Genomic DNA, 27,633 nt, shown 5'->3' on the forward strand with positions numbered 1-27,633 from the left:
ATTGATGGTTGTTCATGTCTATGCAATTTCACGTATTGCTGTAAACTTGGGATTCCACAATTCCATTCTCTTAAACTCATCTTTCCCTAACTTTCGATCTTCCTGCAACTTGTGTGAATGTGTGAGTGTGTGTGTTTATTTGTTAGATTAGTTTATATGTCTTAGATTTATCTAATAAAGCCTTATTCATATTGAAAAGAGAAGTATCTTGTGTTTTGTGCTTACAAGTTAATGTCTTAAACTGCCGATCTTGTTACTGTGCTAATTGATAGTGTTTTCACTATAATTTGGATATTAATATCCAGCGTAGATTTGATGTTAAACGGCTCGTTCAGTGAATCGCAGGGCGTCTCAGTGATCAGCTGTGAAACAGTGATTCTGTTCAAATTCTGTTTAAAATCTTAAATGATTCCCTCTGAGAGTTAAATTGACCTCTTTCCCTTACACTACTATAGACCTCCTTGCTTGCCTTAGCAACTACCATTCAGCATGACCACTGTCTCTCTCTCTAGTGTGGTTTGTTGGTTTATTTCGTCCTCTTTTAGTCTGTCATGAATGATCAAATGGCTCAAAGTCACTGGATCCACTGGGCAGTTATAGCTGCCTATGTTTTCTTAATAATTTTAGCCATTTTGTGAGCTTAAGCATCAATGTTCAGAATGAAGACAGCGTTAAGCCTTGAAAGTCTGGGGACTGAGAAGTATATTACATGGGTACCTTTCATCTGAGTAAGCCATTGTGATGGATAGCCCAGTGGTGCCACAGGTACACATCCATTTTGTTTAAATGACCTTGAGAAGAGTCCCAGTATGAAGCAGCCCCAACTGAGAGATTACATTTATTTTCCTCCGAAAAAGACAAGCCTTCTGGCCTCCGTAGCTTCCGTTGGCAGCTCACCTGTGAGTCAGGCACACAGCGAACCACAGAACACCGGTCCTGATGAAAAAGTGAGGGTGGGGAAAAAAAGAGTCGGGACCTGGATGTGGGAATAGGTAATCTGGGGGATTACATTGCCTTTGAGTGCTCTACCGTCTGCTCTGTGACTGAAAGAGCAGACCCATCAAAAAAGACTTCACGCACTAGACTTTGGCCCCATGTGTTCATTCCCTTGATGGCTGAAAGGACAGACATTGTTTGTTTTTTGTAGTGGAGTGTGCTGACAGGAAGGTAATAAAATAGCATTTCAGACCGTGTTGAAATACTATAAATTATATGCCATGGTTGCAGAGCGTGGCTATTAGTTGATTACATTTTTTAATTGAATAACATCATAATCTGAAAATTAAATAATCAAATCAAGCAAAAGGCCACAAATGAAGATAATTCAAAACATTTGGACAATAATTTTTAAAATCTGCTTGGCAAAACGTGTAAATCCAGATGTTCAGACATCATATCATTAGAGTTGACGCAACAATAAACAGAGAGAGCTTGCAAACAAATTACTTTTATGATCTGGTCCTTTTTAATCAAAAAGATTAATAAAGCAGTTTTCAATCAGTGAGTTAGTGAAGTGTTTAGAGACATTACTGATTTTAACTCCCACACTAAACCCTGAATCGCTTATCGGATGTATCAGATTCAAAACTAACCATAACTTGTGATTAAAGATACATATTAACAACACAGTTTGGATATACTAAATACTATTCTGTACAACAGTACTGCTGGTCATTTTTAGCATAGTTACTGAAGTTGTCATTTACAGTAAAACTGCAAATTGGGTGACATGTTGGAACCATAATCAAATTATAATATTATAACATAATGCCACAATATTAGTTGTTTATTTCAGGCAAAATTATTCATAATTACTCTTCCAAACAACAGAATCCTGAAAAATATTATAGTTTCCACAAAAATATGAAGCAGCACAGCTGTTTATAACATTGATAATAACAAGAAATGTTTCTTGAGGAAATCTACATATTAGAATGATTGCTAAAGGATCATGTGACACTGCAGATGCTGACAATTCTGCTTTGCCATCTCAGTAATAAATTACTTTGTAAAATATATTAAATTGGAAAACCGTATTTTTTGTTTTTAATGATGCATGCTTTTCTGGCCATTGCATCACTATTTTTTTCATCACCATTGAATGTTAAAAGTAAAAAAATGCATTTTGTTTGGTTTCATTGGAAGGACAAGAATCCTCTAATTCTTATATATAATTTCTTGTAGTCAGAACATGAGGCTGAAAAATGTTGTGAAAAATGTTTACTGCTTGCCTCAGCCTATGTTGTGTGATGCTTCTTAAAATATAAATGATTATAAAAAAATATAAATAAGAGATGCATGAAAACTGTATTAACTTGGGTATCCCCCAGGTCTTTAGTTCTTGGAGAGACCCTATCCAACAGAAAAGCTCTCCTCATACAGTTTTAATGGAGATCATTTTTGTAACCACATATGCAGAGGTGATAAGATGTTTATGTTCCAGCCTGGAAGACACATTCCTGCTAACTGTATAAGACGTTTTAATAGCAAACTGTTATTTTTAGAGGATCTCATATATTTTAATGTGTCTGTTGAATGTGCGTACAGTATGTGTCCTCGCTTCATTAAGTCTGTTAAATCTGATGGTGGTTTATGATTTTTTGCATTTATGAGGTAGAGTGACCTCCTGTAAAAACAGAGCATGTCCTCCATGCAGATTCAGTGAAGCTTTTTAATAAGGCTCAGCTGAGAGAAAATGAAAAAGACAGATATACCCATGCACCATGGCATCATTAGTATCCGGGAGCATCAGTGGCCTTTCGAATAATGAAATTCAGCAGACGTGCAATGGTCTCAATCACAATGATAATAAAAATACATAGATTCTTTCCTACACGTCAGTCATAGGTGACAGCGAGAGAGAACAAAAGGGAGAAGACCAGAGGGAGAGCGAGACAGAGAGAAACCAAGGGAGTGTGTGTGTTTGTGTGTGTGTGTGTATGTTTGTGAGTGTGTGTTTGTTTGCATGTGTGTGTGTGTGAGAGAGAGAGAGAGAGAGAGAGAGAGAGAGGTGAGATAGCAGAACAAGAAAGACAGAAAAAGGGTGAATATGATGGAAGGAGACGGTCAAAGTTGACGAAAGAGAATAAAGACTGAAAGACTGGCAGAGAATTAAAATCTTTTTAATTGTATATTGTCTTGTTTTTCCTTAAAACAAGGTAAATGCACTTGCATTTTACATTTATTTGAGTCAAAAAAACAGTAATAAGTAAAATACAGTAAAATAATTAAAGTATTTTTATATTATTTTTAAAAAGTGATTTATTCATGTAATGGCTGATTTTTGTCACATGATCATGATCATTCAGAAATTATTCTAATATGGTGATTTGCTGTTTCTTATTATGAAAGAAAGAGAGAGAGATAGACAGAGAGAGAGAGAGAGAGAGAGGAAAAACAGTTATGCTGTCTACACTTTTTGTGTAAATTGCGACATAGCGAAAGTTCAAAAGAATAGCATTGATTTGGAAATTTAAATTTTTTTGGTCCTTTAAAAAAAACTTTGATCTAATTATTTTTTTCCTTCTCTACTAGCATTTTATTTTTATTTTTTTTAAGCTCATTTATAAAACCTTACAACATTTACAAATTTTATTTGCTAATCGATAGGAAAAATAAAAATTCTTCAAAAAAAAAAAACAAGTCATAATATCACTTTTGCTTAAGTTGGCCTTGTCTTAGGATGTTTTTATGTCTTTCTGGAAAAAAAATAAACATTTGTGTAAGACAGTTGGAGAGTCATTTGACTCCTTAGTAGTTGCCGACAATCCATGCACATCATTTAATAATATATTGACAGAGGCCTTAATATCAAATGTAAGTTGATGATTGTGTAACTGCTGCACTGTGTCCACATGCCACTTTAGAGCGGATGAAGCGCAAATAGAGACAGAGCGCAAGCTGATTTGCTATGAGTGAGATTTTTCGGTCCCTGATAATTATAGTCATCTATCATTACTCTATTTTCGAATACAGCCCTTCTCCAGAAAAATCACCCTCAATGCTGTTCTTTTGATTGTGTGAGTTTCCTTTCATTCATGCTGCTTTGTCCTGCATCCAAATAAAAAGGGGCAGAATGCCACGATTACAGCTGGCACAGGTTAATGAATGGAAACATTGCAGTGTAGTAACATGGCCTGTAAATATGAATGTTCATGCCATTTCTCTTCATCTTGGCCCACTGCATGGTCCTTTCAGGATGTCTGACTCACTGGTGAGTGAATGACAGCACAGGAAGTAAATAACAGCTTCTCTGTGTCATTTTCTCCTTTCAAAATTAAAAGTGGAGGATGAGAAGGAGTTCGGAATGGTTCATTTTGCTGACTGTCAGAGGGGATGATGGGGCATTTGCTCCTTCAGCAGGTGCGTGCAAATGAATGCCCACAAATGGTACTCATACGGTACTCTCTTAGGAAGCCAGGAAAAAAACATATGATTATGACAACGGAAATGGTGACAAACAAAAAGACAGTGATCATGCACTCCGACATTTCATTTTTTGAGGGATGGCATGCAATCCTGTTCCCAGAAACCTTGTCAGAGAGTTTTAGACAAAAACTGTAAGCAAAGTAAAGATAGTTTCTTTTTAAAGAGACAGTTCATCCAAAAATTTAAACATTTTTGGAATTTTCTAATGTCATTCTTAGTCTGTATGATTTTCTTTCTTCTGCTGAACATCTCAAACAAACCTCTCTTTTTAAAATAGTTTTAAAATAGTTTAAAAATAAAGCATATGAATCATATGGATCACTTCCAAAAATATTTTTTATGATGCTTTTACAGTACATCCATTTTTGAGCATGATTTTGGAACAACATGAGGGGGAGTAAATGATGACCAAACATTAATTTACAGGTGAATTTTCTCTTTAAAATTCTGCTGCTGTCTCAGGAGAGGTTTGTGAAAAGGGATTTTTTTTTTGTCCGTGGAAATTGTGAAAATTGCATTAATATTCTGTGTGTGGGCCACTTTATGGTATTTTGATGGTGCTTTTGCTTGAAAGTTTTAGTAAGGGTGAGCAAAATATGACATTTTTCTTTCTTGTGGAAACTATTCCTTCAAAACCATTCTTTTTTGTCCTAAAAATGACAGCAATGTAGAATTTAGCATTAGGGGAAATGAGGCCTGTCCAGAACAAGAAAGAACCTCTATCAGTAATTAGTAGGATTAATATGGCTGATAATAATATAATAGTGTAGTTCCTCATGGCAGTGAAGGCAGAGATGGATGAACGGTATGAATCATCTGCTTTTTTCCCACTAATTTATCATTGTGGTAGACCCTGATCCTTACCATTTGCCTGTCTGAGCCAGTAGCCATTGTAGGCATCTTTTCTCTTAAAGAATCTTAGAGAATGAGTGACTCAAGTGCTTATCCTAAAGAAAAGAACTTAAAATAATGATAAAGACATGTTTCTCCTACCAGGAAGGAAAATAAATGGATATCAAATGAGACTTTCTCTCGAGAAAAGACTCTTGTTTTTCATTTGTGTCCTTTAGAATTTCAGAAGAGACCTCAGCAATGTCTAAGATTTGTCAAGATGCCAAAATCTGCAATGTAATGTATCTTCTCAATGGCCAGCCCGAGCCTTTGACCTTTGGCCTGATCTTTAAGACCCTTAAAGTACAGTCTCTGAACAATAAATTTTTACCATCTACAGAACTTCAATGATTGCTTCAATTTCATCCAATTTTTGTGCATTTACAAAACAGAGAGCGTAGGCATCTTAAGGCGGTTGTGACAAATGGTCAAAAGCACGTTCAGCTTTCAGTTTCTGACTCACTTGCTCTTGCCTTTACAGCTGTTAGTTCTGTAAGTTGAAAGTTCTCTCTTTTATGCCATTCCTCTGCACAGCTTCTTGCACTTGGCAAGTACAGACCTTTTAGAGTTGTTTTCACTCTGCGTTTCAAGTGTTGTTGAATAACCCATCTTTGAGAATAGTTCAACGCCTCTTATTTTGAGAGGCTCTTTGGGATGCCAGCTAATGCATAACAGGCACAGCATAAATAAAAGATTCAAATGTTAGTGTTATTTAGCAAAAAAATGCACCATTCGTCCTTCTTTGAGATGTAAGCAGGAATGAGATAGTGTCTACTTCTTAACCGCCCGTACCAGGAAGGAAGCGTCTCAGTTCAGCCGTAAATTCATATGCTACAGAGCTTCAAGATGTTTCTCTGGAGCTAAATTCAGATGTAGCTGAGTAGTAGTTTTTGAAGTAAATGAATCAGTCTTTTTCACTATCATCATGCACTTATTCCTATTTTGTTTACTGATTTCGCTCTCTATTAAAATAACAGATTTAATTTGTTTACGCTGTGTTTGGTGTTTTAGCTTGATCAAAGTAGTAAATAAATTCATATCCGGCAGTTAACAAAATTAAGATATATATAGATCTGCATTGTCATTTATGAGGAAAAACATGTATGCACAACACCCTCTGGAGTAGATTTGTAGACATACAAAATTTCATAAGCTTTTTCAATTGAGTCATTCATTGATTTGGTGACTCACACATAATACATTTTTGTGGAAATATGATACATTATTTCCAGGGTTATAGAAGTCTTTAATGTCACTTTTGATCAGTTTAATCTTTGATGAATTAAAGTATGAACTTCTTTCAAAAACATGTTATTAACCCCAAACTTTTATAACGGTAGTGTGTATGTGAGTGTGTACATAAATAAAATTATTTCAGTCTCCCTCTCTAGAATATGTCTTGTTTTAAATGCTATAATAGGTGTTGTGTTCTTTCATGTGGGTTTCTGGAGATATGAGGTGTCTCATCTGAAGCTTTTAGATTCATTAAAAAAAAAAATCAAATTTTTATAAAATAGAAAAAATACATTTGAAGATGCTATCTGTTAATTAATATTTGACAGATGAAATGACACTTCAATCTGACATCCATGTTTAATATTTACTTTCATCTCCGTCACTATGGTTACAGACATTCATGTTGAGAAGGGCATCCTGGGCCTTTCGGTTCACCTTAAACAGAACCTCAGGTATGTGGTCATCAGCACTTAAGGCCCATTAATCCACCTGAACTCTCAGGAACAAACAGACCAGACACTCACAAATTGCCCAGAGAAATGGGTCTGTCCGAACTTGCTGACTAACAGCCTTTACTCCTGAAAGTGTTGCATAAGTGCATTTTTCAGAAGGTTTCATAAGACAAGAGTAGATGACATTTATTCCCTCAGGTTCTTAAAGTATTCAAACCTATTCATTTGGAGCCCAGACTTCAGTGTTCATTGTCTCTTAATTTACACACAAAGCTGATTTCTTTTCCACTGCCTTCAATATACAGTGACATTAATTAGGAATGGCATTTTGGTATGAGAATGGTATGAGAATGATGCTGATTTTCTTGTTCCCTCACTGTATCTTTTATTCTCAATGTCTGTTTCATACTTCCAGCATGTCCCACCGAGTGACAAGACATTAAAAGCATGACTCCCACATAATGAATACATAAGTTAGAGCTATTCAGAGTTTTCATGTGGCCCGTGTTGTTCCTTACACAAACCTATTGGTCGACTTCCAAATACCCCAAAAGTGTCATATGGATATTATTATAGTGCTTTTACATACATTTTGAAGGTTGGAAGCTTGAAAGAGTGACCTGGACAGAATTTAAAATAGATTTACACAGATTAAGAACAGAAATCGTTAGTATAGTTTTAATGACGTGGATAAATATATGACCAAAAGTTCTTTTGAGGGTCAACAGAGTCTTTAAAATTCTGTTGCTGCCTTGAGAGAAGGTTGTTAAAAGAGATTTTCTTTTGTGAAAATTGTGAAATTTTCATTAATATTCTGTGTAAGTTCCATTGTCTTTATCCACAGTCACCTTTTATGTCAAGACATGCTACGCTCTTAAGTGCTATCTGGGTTTCCCATATGATTTAGCAGGAGTTCCCTGAATAACATTGCATTCATGTCTAAACCATAAAATATGACGTGATATGATTGCATTGTGCACAGAGTACCCAGAACCAATTTACTTAGGAGAGAGGCTGTACACAACTTTAATGGGCTTGTGCTATAAGCTCTATAAGGCATTTCCCTTAAATAGCTGTCATTCCTGATTCAACATTCTTTACTAAAAGACTATTGTCTCAGGCACACAGAGGTTCAAGTAAACAGAAATGACTTTGATATAGTTTACAGTGAGAGTCTAATTCTGTATTGAGTTTATGTAATTGTTTCTTGTTTCCTTTTGCTTCACGCTAACATTTGCTATTTCCAGTTTCCATTTGAGGTCAATTTTTGCATCTACTTCTGAAATATATCACTCTTATTTGAGTTGTGTGGTACATTGGCTGGAAAAATCACTTTATTGCAGAATTACTCTCTTTCCTTCTAAGATGAGAGCAAGCTCAGCAGCAGATGTGCTGGAACACTTCTGAGTCTGAGTGCAGAATATTGGAGGAAATGAGGAAATTTACCAGCCAAAAATATATATATATATATTTGTCCCAACTAGTAAAAGTCATGTTATAATTCTTATTCTAAAGTTTAAAAATCATAATATTGTTGGTCTTAAATGAACTGGCCAACTAGTGGTTTTATTTCTTTCCCAAAGCCAATTTTTAGGCTCAGTTGGTGTTTATTAAGTGTTAATTTTGGACCCTGAGTTTAGATATGAAGTTGTCATATAATTAACTGAATCTTCTGTATCATCCTCTTCTAATTTCTCTTACATAATCATAATTGCATATCCTCCTTGTCAGTGAGTTTGCATTTCTTGTTGTGGTGGGTGCCGTAGAGTTCAAAATTGATTAAACTAACGGATCATTTTGTTGCTTTACGTACTTTATCGAAATGCGAAATTAATTCCACCAGTGCAAACAAGATCAATCCTGCTCCTTCACCTTTAAGCAAGACAAATATCCTCAAGATGACTTTTATAACAAATGTGCTCTAATGTAAAAATATGATGGCATAAGCAGTTAGAGTGAGGCAGAGTGCTGCCTCTGCCTCAGCATTATCATTATAGTAATGAATTACAGCAAAGTGGTATTTTAGCATGTGCAACAGGGACAGGTACTGATTCATTGTGTTGAACTCATCATAAATGTGCTTCAGTGGTATCAGAGCTGCCAAATTATCATCTGACTTATTGATTTGTTTATCCAATTATGCATGTTTTTTGTGGTATCCTCTCATTATTCCCCCGCTGGCATTCATATTGGATGCATGTTTGCTTGTAGGGACTTAATGCTATACGTCTCCCATGATTCAGAGTCATCCAGCGGTGTGCCAGTTCGTGCATTAAAAGACGTTTCTGCTCCCACCCATGCAAATGCTCTGTAAGGATACAGTATTTGTCAATTTCGTGACATTCAGATCAAGAGCCCTGTTTGGTTTGTGTCTCAAAATGTGGTGAGTTACCTACCTAGACAACCTTTTAGACATCATTGTCAGTGTCTAGCTAGGTTTTTAGACTTTCAGGCCTCAAAAAGAGATGCAAAAGCAGCAAAAATAAAAAGTACAAAAATCCATGTTATATTTCAGGTCTTCTGATGTCACACAATAACTTTGTGTGAGGAAGTTCAAAGCTATTCATTGATAATTTTCCCCTCCAGTGAGCTGTTAACTGAATCACTGAATCAGTGAATTGAATCAGAGAATTAGATCTAATTTTAGCTGAGTAATGATTCTTTTTTCATCTGTTTCTCATATTGTATGGCTTCAGCAGGCTTGGAATATTGCACAAAAATCATCACTTTTATTTTGATTTTAAAAATGTATATTCATTTAATTTTTGTATTTTAATTTTTGTGACCGCTAATAATGCAATTATGCAGTAACATTTTGATTATTAAATATTAAATATAACTAGCAACAGGAGTGTATATGTGTATTTAATTAAATATTTGATATTGTTTAAATATTTTTTGTATCACATATTAAAATATTTTTCTTAAAAATGTTTTTGATTAAATATTTTTACTTTAATTTGTACTTTATTGTCAGAATAGCCATGTGTTCTGATGATAACATATACATAAACTGTTATTATGACTCATTCACTTTCAATTTCTATCTATTTTTCTTTTTTTAAGACATATTCAGTTTTTGCCCCTCCAAAATATGATCAAACAGTAATTAACAGGCCCCCTACAATTCCATCCTAGACCCACTGTGGGTCACAACCCCACTGTTGAACCGATTCTTTGTTCTTCTCTTACTCTTAATCTCGTTGCCGCAAATGCTCCCAGTTTGTTTTGAAAATTTACCTCCTCAGGGGTCACATTCCAAAATAGCTAATTATCCCCAAGACATTGTTTCTCTTGTTCTTTCTCTGACTTTTTTTCATTCTGTCTCTGTTGTTGTCTTCTCTTTGTTCCCAGTGGCACCTGGATCCACACTCTGAATGGCACCTCTATTGGCAGCACCAGTGTGTTGGTACAGCGTGTCAAAGTGGAAAGATGCTGAGGTCAGCCAGGTCAGTGTCGCTCCCCACTGCAGCTCCTGGGTGATTTGGCCCATCAGCCCGGTTGCCTTTCAATCTGTAGCTGTGCCAGGCCCACAGAGGTCAGAAAACTTGCAAGGGGGGTTGAAACTGGATTCAGCCGGATGTGACTGCTGAATAAAACAGAGCTCAGCTGATATCAGCAGAATAACAAAACTTGTCAAAAGTTTGGGGAAGTCGTGGCCTAATGGTTAGAGAGTTGGACTCGCAATTGAAGGGTTGTGAGTTCAAGTCTTGGGCTGGCAGGAATTGTAGGTGGGGGGAGTGCATGTACAGCGCTCTCTCCACCCTCAATACCACGACTTAGGTGCCCTTGAGCTAGGCACCGAACCACCAACAGCTCCCCGGGCGCCGCAGCATAAATGGCTACCCACTGCTCCGGGTGTGTGTTCACGGTGTGTGTGTGTGCACTTTGGATGGGTTAAAAAGCAGAGCACGAATTCTGAGTATTGGTCACCATACTTGGCTGTTTGTCACATCACGTCATTCACAAAGTTTTTGTTTATTAAATATTTGGGTCAATCTAACAATGCTTTCAGATGGCAACAAGAATGTAGTTCTTTCACACATTTTACTATGTGTAACGGTGCACTCTGTAATTTATTTTTTGTTGTTGTTGTTTGTTTGTTTCTTCATAAACTGAGCAACATGTCTAAAATGTTGTGCATTGAAATAAAGACTCCAGTCCTATTATTCGCCCTCAATGGGGCGGTTGCCATGTTGGAATAACCTGATCAGCTGATTGGTACTCACTTTATCTACATAACCAAATTACTAAAATAAAAATTTCAAAAGAACAGGATTTATTTGACATAGATATCTTAAGCAACATTAAAAATTTCTTTAATATCATTTTTGATCCATAATGCATCTTTTCTGAATAAAAGTATTCATTTCTTTAAAAAAAAAAAACACTTGAACAGTGTTGTGTATATTTAATGAAATATTTGATATAATATTTTTTTTTGTATATAAATTTTAAAATATTACAATATTTTTAATAATTCATATCTTTACATTTGCTTTCTTATATAATAATTTTTATTTTTATTTTTATTTAATCAGAACAGGGATGTTTACAGAATGGTACTAATACACTGAAAAAAAAATAATAATTGTATAGAAACAATTTTCACCCAGAAATTACTAGTGAATTTCACAAATAATTTTCAAAGTAATGGGAAGTAAAACAAAGTATTAAACATTACATTTTGGAAGTAGAAGCACTGAAATAGTATTTTCTTGTAAAATGCACTCCAGTAGTCTTTGTTTTATTTACAACTACAGAAAATTATTTTTTACAGTGTACATGGCTATTTTTAAATAGCTGTCATTGGAGAAAACAAAAGTAAAACTTGATGTAGTTCTAACATTAACCTAGAGGGTACAATGGGACCATGAAAACTTTGAACACAGAAAGTCTAAATGAAAAAGAAAAAGACAGTCCTAGGTGCACTGGAACTAGTCCCTCGTTATTTTAGCCTACACTGTGCTGTTCAGCTAACCGTTCTAACTGTCAAAGACAGAAGGAGGTAGAGAAAAACGACCCTTGGGACTCTCTTATTATTACCTGAATTGAAGAAACAGTCTCAAAACCCATTTCCCCACATCACTGAAAACGAACGTAAAAGGTCTTTAATACATTCCATGACCTTAGTTATTTTACAAAGCAGCTTGCCTTAGGGCAGCGCAGGGTGGCTGTGTCCTTGTTTGGGTGAGGACAGATAAAGTAAAGATGAATATGTGTGTATGTTGCAGTCAAGCAGGGAACTAAGATGACAGACACTCTCACAGTCCGTTATCATTTATTTTAATTGTGTGAGCTCCTCCACAGAGGTGGTCTGAGGTAATAAAAGAAGCAATGATCGATAATTTCCATTTCTGAAGTTAATTTTTTACAATCTTTTCCTCACAATGGGAGTGCCCCCTTGCTGGCATGTGGGAGATGAACGTAAATAAGTGTCAGAAAGACATATCGCTAATCAAGCGAAGCAGGGTGTTATATTTAGGCTCTGAGTGAGTCTGTTCGGGGCCCCCTGTGGGCCCTTGGGGACTCGCTAATGCTGACAGATTCAGAAATATGAGACTGCATCATGTCTGTGTCTCAGCGGGTGAAGGAACCAGGGAGGACAGGTCTGCTCTGCTGCTCCACTCCACTGGAATCATAAATAATGTGACTCCACGCTGTGACTTCCACCTTCGCTCTCATCACAGATTTTTTCTCTCATATTTACATAGAGTATTAGTGAGACTTTGTTTTTAATGAGAAAGATAATGCTGGGTTGAATTATTAATGCGTTTGCGGGGTAAGGATGCGCAGCGCATCTCATATAGGTCAAAATCCACATTGCCAGTAGCCAAGCGTTTGACTTTTGGGTCATCGGTTCAGCTTATTGTGGCCAAGCCCCACCTATTTATTGACATGACCTGATGTAAAGCAACCAATCACATTTTTTTTTTTAAGTTGATTGAAGCTAGCCAGTCAGTGATTTCAGCCAACTCTTGCTGTTTTCTTATACACAATGTATCAGTCTGTTTGTGGGCGTTCTGTGGGTGTGTCATGTGAGGCTGAGACTACAGCATCCCAATCAACAACCTAAACGAGGTCTAATTTCTCTGTGCTGTGCTGCCTGACAGCGTCCTCTATCTCAGAATGGACGGATATGTAACACCCCGCCCCTTTTTCTATTTTCGGCCATCAGTCTCTCTCTCTCTCTCTCTCTCTCTCTCTCTCTCTAACGACCACCTGCTGGCAAATAGTCTTTTAATCACATTTTAATCAGATCATTCACCGTTTCGATTTGTATTTGACATACACCAAAAGCACAACGTCTCCAGTTCTATGAATTAAATATATAACAACTCGTCTATATAATAAAGTAGAAGATTCTTCAAAGATTGATGTGTGTCATTCAGTAGGATTATGACAGAAAGTGCATGCAAAATGAGTAAGGTCTTTGTGTGCTTTCCGGTCACATTGATGTTTTGATTTGCAGTATGTATGGTGGCTTTGATTCTCTCTTTAAAGGCATTTTCAGAGTTAAATAGAAAATTTGTCCTTCAAAACAAGCAAAAAGCATGTTTACAGGAATGCACTTATAAATGCCATTTATACATTTGGCAGTGGCTTTTATCCAGAGTTTTCAAATTATATGTTTTATCAGATACATTCCCTGAAATCGAACCTTGGCATTCCCAGCAGCATACTTTGCTGTATTTTTATTTTTATTGTATTTTTTACATACAGACACTTCTTTCTTTACTCAAAGGAGTCATGCATACATTTCATTAGTTTATGTGTAACCAAGTAATTGAACCCTGTATATTTTACCTTCAATAATTATAATTATTATTATTCACAATTATTATTGTTTTTGTTATTGTTGTTGTCATTATTGTAGGTAAAATATAATTGTAGGTCAGTATTTTTGAATGAATGGTTGAATTTGTGTGTGTGTGTGTGTGTGTGTGTGCATCTGTGTCTGTGCGTGCATCCATTATCTCTCTGCAGCTGGTATGTCAGCTGTCCTAATTGGAGACACATTTTCACCAGGCAACACTGAAGCTGCCATGCATTGTCTTAATTAACCATAACTCATCTGACTGCACTGGGCATACTAGGATACACACACACTCGCCTCAGTATACTATTAATGTAAAAACACTCTTTCAACATGTACATACACACACACACACACACACACACGCAAACAGAGGCACCGTCACATTTTCACTAGGCTTACGTCCCAACCATGTGCACTACATGGCAAAATCAACTGCTTTTAATCACTGTTCATTACGAATGGAATTGCTAGAGGGGTCTAGACAGTTCTTCATGGTATCTGTGGGAGAATTAGAGCAAGAGAGAGAGAAGGAAAGAAAGGTATTTTATGAACAAAGACTTAATCCTGTATGTGCACACCACCAAATCCATTGGCTTAATTTTAGCTCCATTTGTCTGTAATTGTGCTTAGAGGTTAATTGCAAGTGCTTCTTGTTTCTCGCTCTCTTTTTCCCATTTACTCAAAATCATTTGTGAACTTTTGCACACACACTGGGAAGCATTTTCTGCAATGTACATCAGTGGTGCCATGGATTAGGAAGGCTAATGGGGAATTTGAGCATTTCTTGGCATTGTTTGGTCCCCACATGCCCATGAGCAACATAGCCTAGCATGCACCTGTGATAATGGGCACTGAAAGCTAGGTAAATAAATGAATAGAGACATCCCCTTCAGACTAAAGCGTCAACATAAACCTCTTTCAGCAAATTAAATGTTTTATTTTTGTTTTTTTGAAAGTGGCCATTACACCTTGGGTGTACATTAATTTTCAATAATTTAAAAGTACAAAAGTCAGTTGCTGAGCGTATATCATGGTTGTCACATTAATACATTGTCTCAGGTTGTTTTTCACATTTTCAACCAGCAGTCATGCCGTAATGGTTAGAGAGTCTTGTAACCCAGAGATTGTGGGTTCTATTCTCTGTACTGGCAGGGATTGTGGATGGGGGAGTGAGTGTACAGCGCTCTCTTCCACCCTCAGTATCATGACTGAATTGAGACCCTTGAGCTAGGCACCTAACCCCCAACTGCTCTCTGGGCACTGCAGCAAAAATGGATGCTCACTGCTCTGTGTGTGTTCACTTCTTAATTTTGTGTGTTTTCACTTAGATGGGATAAATGCAGATCATTTTGGTATGGGGTTGCATGAGTGCGTGTGGCATGGGCAGCTTACACATGTGGAAAGGCACCATCAATGCTGAAAGGTATATCCAAGTTCTAGAACAACATATGCTCCCATCCAGATGTCGTCTCTTTCAGGGAAGACCTTGCATTTTCCAACATGATAATGCCTTTCAGCATTTATGGTGCCTTTCCAGATGTGTAAGCTGCCCATGCCACTCGCACTCATGCAACCCCATACCATCAGAGATGCAGGCTTCTGAACTGAGCGCTGATAACAACTTGGGTTGTCCTTGTCCTCTTTAGTCCGGATGACATGGCACCCCAGCTTTCCAAAAAGAACTTCAAATTTTGATTCGTCTGACCACAGAACAGTTTTCCACTTTGCTACAGTCCATTTTAAATCAGCCTTGTCCCAGAGAAAACGCCTGCGCTTCTGGATCATGTTCAGATATGGCTTAGTTTTAGCTGGCAATGGCGAATGGCACGGTGGATTGTGTTCACTGACAATGTATTCTGGAAGTATTCCTGAGCCCATGTTGTGGTTTCCATTACAGTAGCATTCCTGTATGTGATGCAGTGCTGTCTAAGGGCCCGAAGATAATGGGCATCCAGTATGGTTTTCCGGCCTTGACCCTTACACACAGAGATTGTTCCAGATTCTCTGAATCTTTGGATGATATTATGCACTGTAGATGATGATAACTTCTAACTCTTTGCAATTTTTCTCTGATAAACTCCTTTCTGACATTGCGCCACTATTTTTTGCCGCAGTGGGGGAATTGGTGATCCTCTGCCCATCTTGACTTCTGAGAGACACTGCCACTCTGAGAGGCTCTTTTTATACCCAATCATGTTGCCAATTGACCTAATAAGATGCAAATTGGTCCTCCAGCTGTTCTTTATATGTACATTAAACTTTTCCGGTCTCTTATTGCTACTTGTCCCAACTTTTTTGGAATGTGTAGCTCTCATGAAATCTAAAATGAGCCAATATTTGGCATTACATTTCAAAATGTCTCACTTTCAACATTTTATATGTTATCTATATTCTATTGTGAATAAAATATAAGTTTATCAGATTTGTAAATTATTCCATTCCTTTTTTACTCACAGTTTGTACAGTGTCCCAACTTTTTTGGAATCGGGTTTTGTACATGTATTTGTGTTTTGCCTAGCAAAAAGACTCCAGATAAGAGGTGCATAAAACAGGTTTTCCGCATTAGAACCGGCTAATTATTTCCTGCCACCAATGGTCCATCATGTACAGTAAGCATATGGGACTTAAAAAATGCCTGGAAATGAGTGACATTTAGGTCTGTTTTTCACCTTTTTTCCCTGCTGGCTCCCTGCCTGCTTCACACATCTGTGTCAACCTCTGCTGCCATTTGGAGAGATTAATTCACTTCATATTCCCGGCTGGACCGTTACTCAGTATGATACTATATCAAACTCTTTTGAACACATCCACTCTATCAAGCTTCTTTTCTATCTCATTTTCAGCTACTATTAATCTGCCCATCTCATTCACAGGGTAATTCTGCAGCTGTTAAACTGCAACTAAGGTTCAAACATGATTTGACAGACTTTATGAGCAAAGCTAAAGGGGATTCAAATTTATAGTGACAGAATATAAGGATATGCTTGTTTTATGGTGTTCAGCTTGTATATTGCATATCGCTTTGATTGCATACAGTGATTACATAAAATATACACATTTACTTCGTCTCAGAGATGACCCTGAAATGAACTGATAGCTCTTTTTTTGTCTCTAAGCAGCTTGTTTGCACATTACTGAAACACAGCTAAACTTAGCATTTGTGTTTTTCTATTTCTGCTAATTAACGGCAGTATCATTGAGCCAGGATGTCAGTTTCTCATTATGATAGGCAATGCACTGTAAACACATTCATATTCTAGATGCAATTAATCCACATGTGACGGACTCCGCTGTGACATTTTGAGTTTAGGGAATAATGATGTTTCCTGTCTTCACTGTGCTGACCGCAGGAGCTGGAGCGAGGGTGAGCATGCTGGAAAAGTACTAGTGGTAAACAATGTGCAAAAAGTGTGTGCGTGCAACAAAAGAAAAGGAGTGAAAGGGTATGTAGATGTGTGGTCGTTCAGGGCTTCCATTAGTGCCAGAGTTGCTAATGAGCAAATGGGGGTTCTTGTGGTCCCAGTAGGCATCATGCACACAGTTCAGTGTCATGCATCAGAACACACACTCAAACACAAACCCAAACCTCTGCACACATAACACGTGCACAAGCGCTCTGGCTCCAAGTACACTAACATGCATGATAAACCTCACCACAGCCATTAAAATGTTCCCCTTTCCTGAGCCGTGTGAGCGTGACGCCCAAACCTGAAAGAAAGATGAGAAGGACTTCTCAAGAGGATTGGAATTCAGCTACCGCTGCTGCACGGATCCAGTGTCCGCTTTTTTATTTATTAGCCTTTTAAACTCTATTACTCCTCCATGATCCTGTAACACAGAATTGCGCTGGGTTAACCTAGCATGCCACACCATGCTCGCACTTTTGTTTTGCCCAAATGAAAAAGAGATTGAGTGACTAACTATTTGGAACAAAGAATAGTATCATACAGCATCAATGCATGATTCAGTAAGCCGTGTGAGTTAATTTACTCAAATTATATTTAAATTATATATATATATATATATATATATATATATATATATATATATATATATATATATATATATATACAGTACAGACCAAAAGTTTGGAAAAATTACTATTTTTAATGTTTTTGAAAGAAGTTTCTTCTGCTCATCAAGCCTGCATTTATTTGATCAAAAATACAGAAAAAATGTAATATTGTGATATATTATTACAATTTAAAATAATTGTTTTTCAATTTATTATACTTTAAATTATCATTTATTTCTGTGATGCAAAGCTGAATTTTTTGAAATCATTCTAATATGATGATTCATTATCAAAGTTGGAAACAGTTCTGCTGCTTAATATTTTTTCAGAACATGTGATACTTTTTTAGGATACTTTGATGAATAAAAAGTAAAAAAAAAAAGAAGCTATGTTTTTAAAATATAAGTAATTTGGGGTCAGTAATTTTTTTTTTCTTTCCTCTTTTTAAATATAAAATCAATACTTTTATTCAGCAAGGATGTGTTAAATTGATAAAAAGTGATAGTAAAGAAAATATATTATTAGAATATATATTATTAGAATTATTTTTTAATTTTGAATAAATGCAGTTATTTTTAACCTTTTCTTAATCAAATATATTAGACAGCAGAACTGTTTCTATAATGATTTCTAAATGATCATGTGATGAAAAATGAAGACTGGATGTTACATGTGACACTGAAGGCTGGAGTAATGATGCTGAAAATTCAGCTTGCATCACAGGAATAAATTATTTTTTTAAAGTATATTCAAATAGAAAACTATTATTTTAAATAGTAATAATATTTCACAATATTACTGTTTTTTCTGTATTTTTGATCAAATAAATGCAGGCTTGATGAGCAGAAGAAACTTCTTTCAAAAACATTAAAAATAGTAATGTTTCCAAACTTTTGGTCTGTACTGTATATATATATACATATACACACATATACATTTTGAAAATACATTTTGAAAGTGTGTCTTATGAAATGTTATATTTTATTATAGATTGAGCCATTACTCTAGTCTTCAGTGTCTTATGACCCTTTAGAAATCATTATAATATGCAGATTTTTTTTAATCAAATTACTTTTATTATTATTATTACTGTATCATTACTGTATCAAATATCATTAATTTTAGGGTTGTTATTGCCTTGTTTGTTTAACCCAGTAGAAAATGCATATTCCTTACATCTGCACACCCCTTTTTGTTTGTTGACACTGCACAGTTCTCCAATGGGGGACTATGAGGGGCCGTGCAAGACTTAATTCATTCTTGCACTCTTACACGCTTACATTCTCCTTTCACATACATATATTCTTGCTTTCACACACTTACATTCTCCTTTCAGATACATATATTTTTTCTTTCACACACTTTCAATCTTCTTACACATGCATATATTTCTACTCTTACACACACTTACATTCTCCTTTCATATGCATATATTTTTGCTTTCACGCACACATACATTCTCCTTACAAATACATATATTTTTGCTTTCAAACTCATACATTCTTCTTATACATATATATTTCTACTCTCACACACATACATTCTCCTTTCACATACATATACACACATACATATATAGATGTATGTAAAAGAAGAATGTATGTATGTGCGAGAGAGAGTATAGTGGAAACGGAAGGCGTTTAGTTGAAACGGAAGGCAGGTTAGGCGCGATCAGGCTCACCGTGACAGGTCTTGATCAGCATGGCTGAGGTAGATGAGGAAGCCGCAGATGTATTTCAGCAAGCTATCTGGGTTTTAAAAAATAAATAAATATTATTATTGTGAAAAGGTTACATGGCCTCGTCCTTTGAGCGAGTTGTGATTGAGGACGCGAGCTCAGCCTCAGACGTGTTGCCAGATAGATGTATTATAAGCCTCCAAGGTTTTTTTTTTTGTTTTTTTTTTCATTTAATTTAGGAAGTGAATAAAGTGGGAGGTTGCAAGTTAGGGACAGCGAAATCTTTATATTATTTAAATAACTCAAGACTCATTGCGGTTTATTTATTTTTAGATTTTCATTAACTTATTTAATTATTTTTTTTTTCAATTGCAGCTCTGCATGCAGCAATAACTCAGTGCTAGAATAGTGTTCTATAAGCGCCACCTGTTGTCAGAGATTGATTTAGCATTTTCATCAGAATCAGAAAGAGCTTTATTGCCAACTGTTTACACACAGAAGAAATTTCGTCAGGAGCTTCCAGTACAGAAATTACAAACATAGTGCAGACACACATATAATTAAGGAAATAAAACTAATAATAATAAATAGTAATAATAAAATATTCATTAAGCCAATCTGATGTTTTTGTTTTGTGCACTTGCTTCATGTTGCATATATTTTTTTTTTGTTTGTTTGCTCAAGGTTAGTATGGTCAGTAACAGAGCAAAATAAACATTTAATAAATGTAAAAAAAGAAGAAAAAAAAAGAAGAAGAACTAAATAAATTGGCAACGAGAATGGGAATCGGCTCATTTGATTGTAAAATAAATAAAATCCTGATCAGTGCATCCTTAACTGGAATAGTTAGGCCTACCTGAAAGACCCGAAAAAGCATGGTTTATTTATTTGTTCAAATTGGTTATTATTTATTACAATACAATGTTTACAGTCAACAATGAAAACAATAAGTCTTATTGATTGATTGATTGATTGATTGATTGATTGATTGATTGTGGCAAGTCCTGTGAAAATTTTGCCAGGGCAAGTAAAAAATAAATAAACCACAGGCCGAACTGGACCAGTTGAAAATGTCTTTAGCGTTAAGCCCTGTTAATACGATCAAAATCAGTGTCTAAGTACTTGTACACAGATCTTTAGAACACGGTTACATAATGATATGTTAAAAATAAAAACTTAAAATATTTACTTGAAAAGTAAACAGGATGACTTTGAATAGCATAACTGTAAAATTGTGAGGAAGAGCTAAGCAGGTCTTGCACATGTATTTCCTGCTCTGAGAGTGACGTCCTGCTTAAACAGGAAGTAATGGATACCAAAAAAGGTAGAAATATATATATATACAGTACAGACCAAAAGTTTGGACACACCTTCTCATTCAAAGAGTTTTCTTTATTTTCATGACTATGAAAATTGTAGACTCACACTGAAGGCATCAAAACTATGAATTAACAACTGTGGAATTATATATGGAATTATATACATAACAAAAAAGTGTTAAAAAACTGAAAATATGTCATATTCTAGGTTCTTCAAAGTAGCCACCTTTTGCTTTGATTACTGCTTTGCACACTCTTGGCATTCTCTTGATGAGCTTCAAGAGGTAGTCACCTGAAATGGTCTTCCAACAGTCTTAAAGGAGTTCCCTGAGAGATGCTTAGCACTTGTTGGCCCTTTTGCCTTCTGTCTGCGGTCCAGTTTACCCCTAAACCATCTCGATTGGGTTCAGGTCCGGTGACTGTGGAGGCCAGGTCATCTGGCGCAGCACCCCATCACTCTCCTTCTTGGTCAAATAGCCCTTGATGCCTTCAGTGTGACTGTTTTGTCTGTGTGATATATATATGTATATGTATATATATATATATATATATATATATATATATATATATATATATATATATATATATATATATAAAGGAGAATGCATGTGTGTGAAAGCAAAAAAAAAATGTATGTGTAAGGAGAATGTATGTGTGTAAAGCAAGAATATATGTATGTGAAAGGAGAATGTAAGTGTGTGAGAGAGAGTAGAAATGTATGTATGTGAATGGAGAATTTAAGTGTGTGAAAGCAAGAATATATGTATGTGTAAGGAGAGTGTATGTGTGTGAGAGTAGAAATGTATGTATGTGAAAGGGGAATGTATGTGTGTGAGAGTAGAAATGTATGTATGTGAAAGGGGAATGTATGTGTGTGAGAGTATAAATGTATGTATGTGAAAGGGGAATGTATGTGTGTGAAAGTAGAAATGTATGTACGTGAATGGAGAATGTATGTGTGTGAGAGTGCCAGAATGAATTATGGCTTATATGGCCCCCCATAGGGGACAGTAACACATACTCGTAGTCATAATGTAGTTGTTTTTCTCAGGAAGAGAATAAATATAGGAACCAATGTGTGGAAGAGAACTGAACTGATGACTTGGACTTTGAGACTCAGGGTGTGTGTGTGTGTGTGTGTGTGTGTGTGTGTGTGTGTGTGTGTGTGTGTGTGTGTGTGTGTGTGTGTGTGTGTGTGTGTGTGTGTGTGTGTGAGTGTGTGTGTGTGTGAGTGTGTGTGTGTGTGTGTGTGTGTGTGTGTGTGTGTGTGTGTGTGTGTGTGTGTGTGTGTGTGTGTGTGTGTGTGTGTGTGTGTGTGTGTGTGTGTGTGAACAGAGAGACCTCTATTGAGACTAAGGTAGGCTGTGCTCAGAAGAACTTGATGCATTATTAATGCAAGTTAAATTGAAGGAGCATCTCCCTGTCTGCTGGTTTCTGTCTGCATTTTGGTTGGCTGTTGTCTTTCTTCTGAATCGGTGCCCTCCTTCTTTCCATCTTTCCATGTCTGTCTCTCATTTGTTCTTCATCTCGCTGTTTATCTACCTTCCTCTCTGGCTGTAAGACTCTCACGTGCGTATGTACACATAATAACCACAGCATTAATCATAATAGAGCAGATGCATTGATCATTGTCAGGCAGTGCTGTGCAAAAGATGAAGGGCTCACAGAATGGGCCGACCCTGGGGAATGTGTTACTTATGTATTTGCTGTTTAGGAGCATTATAGCGGGGGCATTTTCTCCGAATTTCCAATTCTGAAGTAAAACGCTAAAAGAAAACAGATATCATGAATTATCAGATACCGTATAAACCAACAGTTTTTCCGAAGTAACACTGTCTGTTGGATTTGATTGGCTCATTAACCCATCAAGATCCCAATTCCTGTCTATTGTTTTCTCTTCATCACCATGATTGGCTGATTACCCTTCTGATGTGATAATGGCCATCTTTCATGTTAACAAACCATCTGAAAGAATCAAGAAACTGATGCAAATAGATCAGCTAATCATAGAGTAAACATATAATTTAAAAAATCCACCACATACAGTATTGTCTACACAAGAATTGGGAAGTTGTGACAAGCACTGGGGTAACAAACCTTGCCAATTTCACCAAGTTGTTATGTTTGTTCCAATATGTTTTTTAAGTGTGTGTGGAGTTTCATGTGTCAGAAACATAGCAAGTCATTCATTGCCAGTCATACTGGCTTTGTGGTGACCCAAAACTATAATATTCAGCCAAATGAGCACACACACACACACACACACAACATCATACATCATACATCATAACTGCATCTGAATGATTGCATGCATGTGGTTTATATTAGCAATTTTCCAATATTAAATTTGTTAATTTCCAGCTCAGTATTCCATTAGTTTTCACACATTCGCAATGTGTTGGGCTCACACAGCTTGCACTGAAAATCTAGAAGCCTAATCAAAAGGTATCTTATATTCGCTCACAGCCTGAAGTCTCAGATTGTGTTGTTTAATTGTGAAGTGTGAAAATGCATGCTGTGAATTTGAGCACCACAGGTCAGGCATTGTTAAAATTGTATTTTTAAAAATTTTGTGTGTAGTGTTTTGTGGGTTTATTTGAAACCGTTTCTGACAGTCAGCATTCAACTTTGAATATTGCACAAAAATAAGAAGATTGCATGACTGAATGCTTGATTTTATGCACTGGTGAGCAATGATTATAGTTGAAAAAGCCAAATCTGTTAGTTAATTAGAAAGGTTATTCTTTGTACTTTTGTGATGGTATTTTGAGTAATCAGTGTCACAAGCATGGACTTCTATTCTCCTGTTTCTTTTGAGTTTTTCTTATTTGGTCATGTTCCTTTTCTTGTTTAGTTAATTGATTACTCCCCACCTGTTATTACTGCTGATTACTTAATTTGTGTTTGTAAACTCAGTCTGTTTAGTTCTAGTTTGTCGGTTTGGTAAAGTATCATTATGTTAAGTTATGTATGTGTTTGTTCGTCACCCTTGTGATCATTAAAACCAACTCCTTGTGGATTTTTGTCTGGCACCCTTCATTTGTAGACACGCACGTGTTACAGAAAAAAATGAAGGCTGAAGAAGAGCTGAGGTGTTTGAGGCAGAGCGGTCGAAGTTGGAGTGATATGTAGAGGATGTACTCGAGCTCGCAAACCGGGTGAGTTACCACGTCTTTACCCTTTCACATCTTTACCCTCACTCTTTAAACTTTAAGACATGTAATATTTTTTTCAAGCCTTTAAAATTTTTACTTTTTTACATTCAAAATTAAATGCTGCAACCTCAATTCAAATTCTAAATAGTGCACAGCTCTGGCTAGCAGCTGAGCTTGCTACCATGGGGTGCTGTGACACAATTAAATGATGATTACATTATTGTGGTAATTGCCATGGAATCTCAAGGAAAAGGTTACGATGCTCCCCTACTATGTTGAAGCGCATCTAGAAATTAATCCTGACAGTTTCCTGGTCCTGTTCTGATATATTCAGTCAGCCGCTCTCTGAACGCTCAAGCATGTGGGCACCTCGCTTCTCAATTAAGTGAGTGAACAAATCAAATGAACAAAAAAATTTAAATCTCCTTTAGCCATAAATGAACCACAAAACCTGAACGTTTCTTAAAAAAAATTTAATTTTCCACAAGTCATTGATTCCCACACAGAACACTCCAGTCTGCAGCTGAACATTTTTGACATTTATAACCTCACAAATCTATTAAACACATACCATATTCTCCATGTAAGTGGGGCAGGGAGTTCCTACAATGTGCAGCTGAATTGCTTAGTCACAGTCGACAGATAAAATATCTGCAGTGTTACAGGAAGATGAAAGAACGAATGGATGAGAGAAAAAAAAACGAATCAGAAAGTCGCAACTCACAACTATTCAGACTTTTCCACTCAATAACAGCGCTGTCATTAATAGCGCCTATGGAAAAGAAAAAGGCAGCTAAAGACTAATGCCTTGGTTACCTACTTTTATTCAACAGCAACAATGACTATGCTATGCCCTTTCTGTGTGTATGTGGTGGATGTTGTGTTGCTGAAGTATGTGTTATGTGTAGAGCCAGGCTAGTTTGATCGCAGGGTTGAGGACAAAGAAAGGCCGACTGAACTGCCATGAATTCTTTCAGTCTTCCCACCACAGACTGTAATTAAACTGTAAAACTCCACAGGAATGAAGCCGGTGCAAACTCTGGAGAGCTCCCCCACAGATTTTGTTACAACAAATACCTCAGGCCAATGAGAAATATAAAATAAACGCAAATACAAAAGACAGTGATGTAAAATCAATGGGTTCTTTTAGTTTTTTTGTGCCGCATACACTTTAAAACAGAAAGCCCTGTTTACAAATTTGCTTCTGTGACCTTCATCTTTTTACAGCAAAAACCTTCAAAGCTTCTTCATTTTTTCTCCTAATTCGTTTTTCTCCTTAATACAGAACAAGTAAACAGTTGCTGTTATCCTACAGCTGCGTGTTAGCGTGCATGTAAATTTATGGTAATATTTGGGGCTCTTTTATTCCAATTGAGAGTGAAAGTGTATACACAATCTTAGTTTAATAATGAATTCATCAGCGTTGAAGTGGACTCTAGGAGAAGCACTGTGTCACCAGTGCAGTTTGCAAATAAATGATCCATTCAAATGAGAAATATTTTTTTAAGGCAAATAGATTAAATATAAACCATATACCTGTGTGTGTGTGTGTGTGTGTGTGTGTGTGTGTGTGTGTGTGTGTGTGTGTGTGTTTATGCTCCAGGTCAGTATCTTTGGTGTTTTCTGTTTTATTTTGTCTTGTGTTCTTTTTTTTATCTTCTTTTGATGGCTTACTTTCAAAGGGTTTTTAGCTTTTTGGAATTGTTTATTAGCTGTTTCAAGATGGTTTTGATGGCTGATTAAAAGGAATACCTTCAGATTAATCATGTTCCTTGTAGACACTCTCATAGATCATCTTGATCAAACTGGTTGGTCAAGCCATCCATCTTGGGGAGGTTGTGGGCTAGTGGTTAGAGAGTTTGACTCCTAACCCTAAGTTTGTGGGTTTGAGTCCCGGGCTGGCAATACCACAACTTAGGTGCCCTTAAACAAGGCACCGAACCCCCAAATGCTGTGACTTTTTTTATCAGCTGTAGTGCTGGACATATATTATATAGCAGCCTCTAGACAGGAATGCTTTTTATAGATGGACTTTGGAAGCTCACGAGGTCTGTGCACACACAGTATTAGGCAGAAGGATGTGTGAAGGAGTGGGTGTGAAGCTTATGTCTCATCCAACTGGCAGCGGAAGTGAGCAGCCCCTCATTATGCCCTGCTGGAGCTCTGACATGTCCACTGAGCTGGAGAGAGATCTCCAAAGATCATGGCCGCCAACCTTCCAGCTGATCTCAGATCTGCTTGGAGACAGGAGAGGATAACAAACGCTGGGGGTTTCAGGATGTGTGCTGTTTTTGAAACGGTGGTGGGAATGATACGCCCTCTCTGGTTGTTACTTTCATGCTTACTCCAGCAGAAGCCTGACAGTTGCTGGACATATGGTTTGCCTGACACACAGTGACCATAATAGAAGGGGGCAAATCTTCGAGACACTGGTTTAAAGGACAAAACTAAAAAAGGGACAGAAGGGCAACAGGATAGTCTCACAGTAAAAAAAAAAAACAAAAAAATAAACAACAACAATAAAAAAAATGGACAGCTTAATGCCATTCAACTGATAGAGTGACAGACAGATAGTTCAGGATTGACAAATCACCTCCCTGCTAAAAAACGCATTCCCAATTAACCCTTTTTGAAGCCTGACCGAAGTTAGGTTGGTCTGTACTGATGGATTTGTGGGGATTTAGGGGCACTTGGGAATTTGTTTTAAATTGTTTTATTTTGTCTTACTACTTTGAATGCTTAGAACTTTTTATTTTATTGTATTTTAGTAATTTGATATTCTTATAACTATCCATTTTATTTAATTTAGTTTTATTCATTTAATGCTTAAAACAATATTCTTTATTTTATTTTGGTAATTTCATATGTTCATAACAATATTTTATTTTAGTAATTTGATATGTTCATAGCAATATTTAATTTAATTTTATTATTTGGTATGCTACCGAACAATTTTTATTGTGTTTTCCAGTGGGTATAGAAAAAATCACCCCCATTTTAAATAATGACATTATGTAGCTTGGCGGCTTAAAATGAAGAAAGACACAGATTTTGTTTTATCTGGCTGTATATACTCAGTGCAATTTGTAACAACAAAGTCTGCATTTACACTGCAATTCTTAAAGCACAGATCCAATCTTTTGACCATATCTGATTTTTTTGGCCCGCCTGTTTACATTCACTTTAAATTAATTCCGGCCCCAAAAGGAAAGTCTGCAGTAATCGCTTGCACATGGTAGACCCTCAGGTTTTGAATGGCCATGCAATAAAGATCATTTATATAATTCACATCAAGTGCCCATTATTATGGACAATGGCTGTCATGGATGTTTTGCAGCACAAAATCTGACTGAACGGTTAAACAATGGAAAATAATGGCAAATTTCATTCGTTAGGCTAATTTATCTTATTTATAAAATTCACGGGGCAGGGGTGATAACCCGCTCCTGGATGTACAATTGTATACCTACATAAAGTTTCCATATCAATAAAATGCGAGAGCATACAGTTAATATTAATTAAAAAATTAATCTTTATTGGCAAGCGTATCGCCTTGGAAGTTCTGAAGTGAATCAAATATGTGTGTTTAGAAGTAGTCTAATATTTACAGTATCTGATTTACAACGACATTTGGACAGT

The sequence above is a fragment of the Carassius carassius genome, chromosome 49, assembly GCF_963082965.1.
Source record: "Carassius carassius chromosome 49, fCarCar2.1, whole genome shotgun sequence".
Classification (NCBI taxonomy): domain Eukaryota; kingdom Metazoa; phylum Chordata; class Actinopteri; order Cypriniformes; family Cyprinidae; genus Carassius; species Carassius carassius.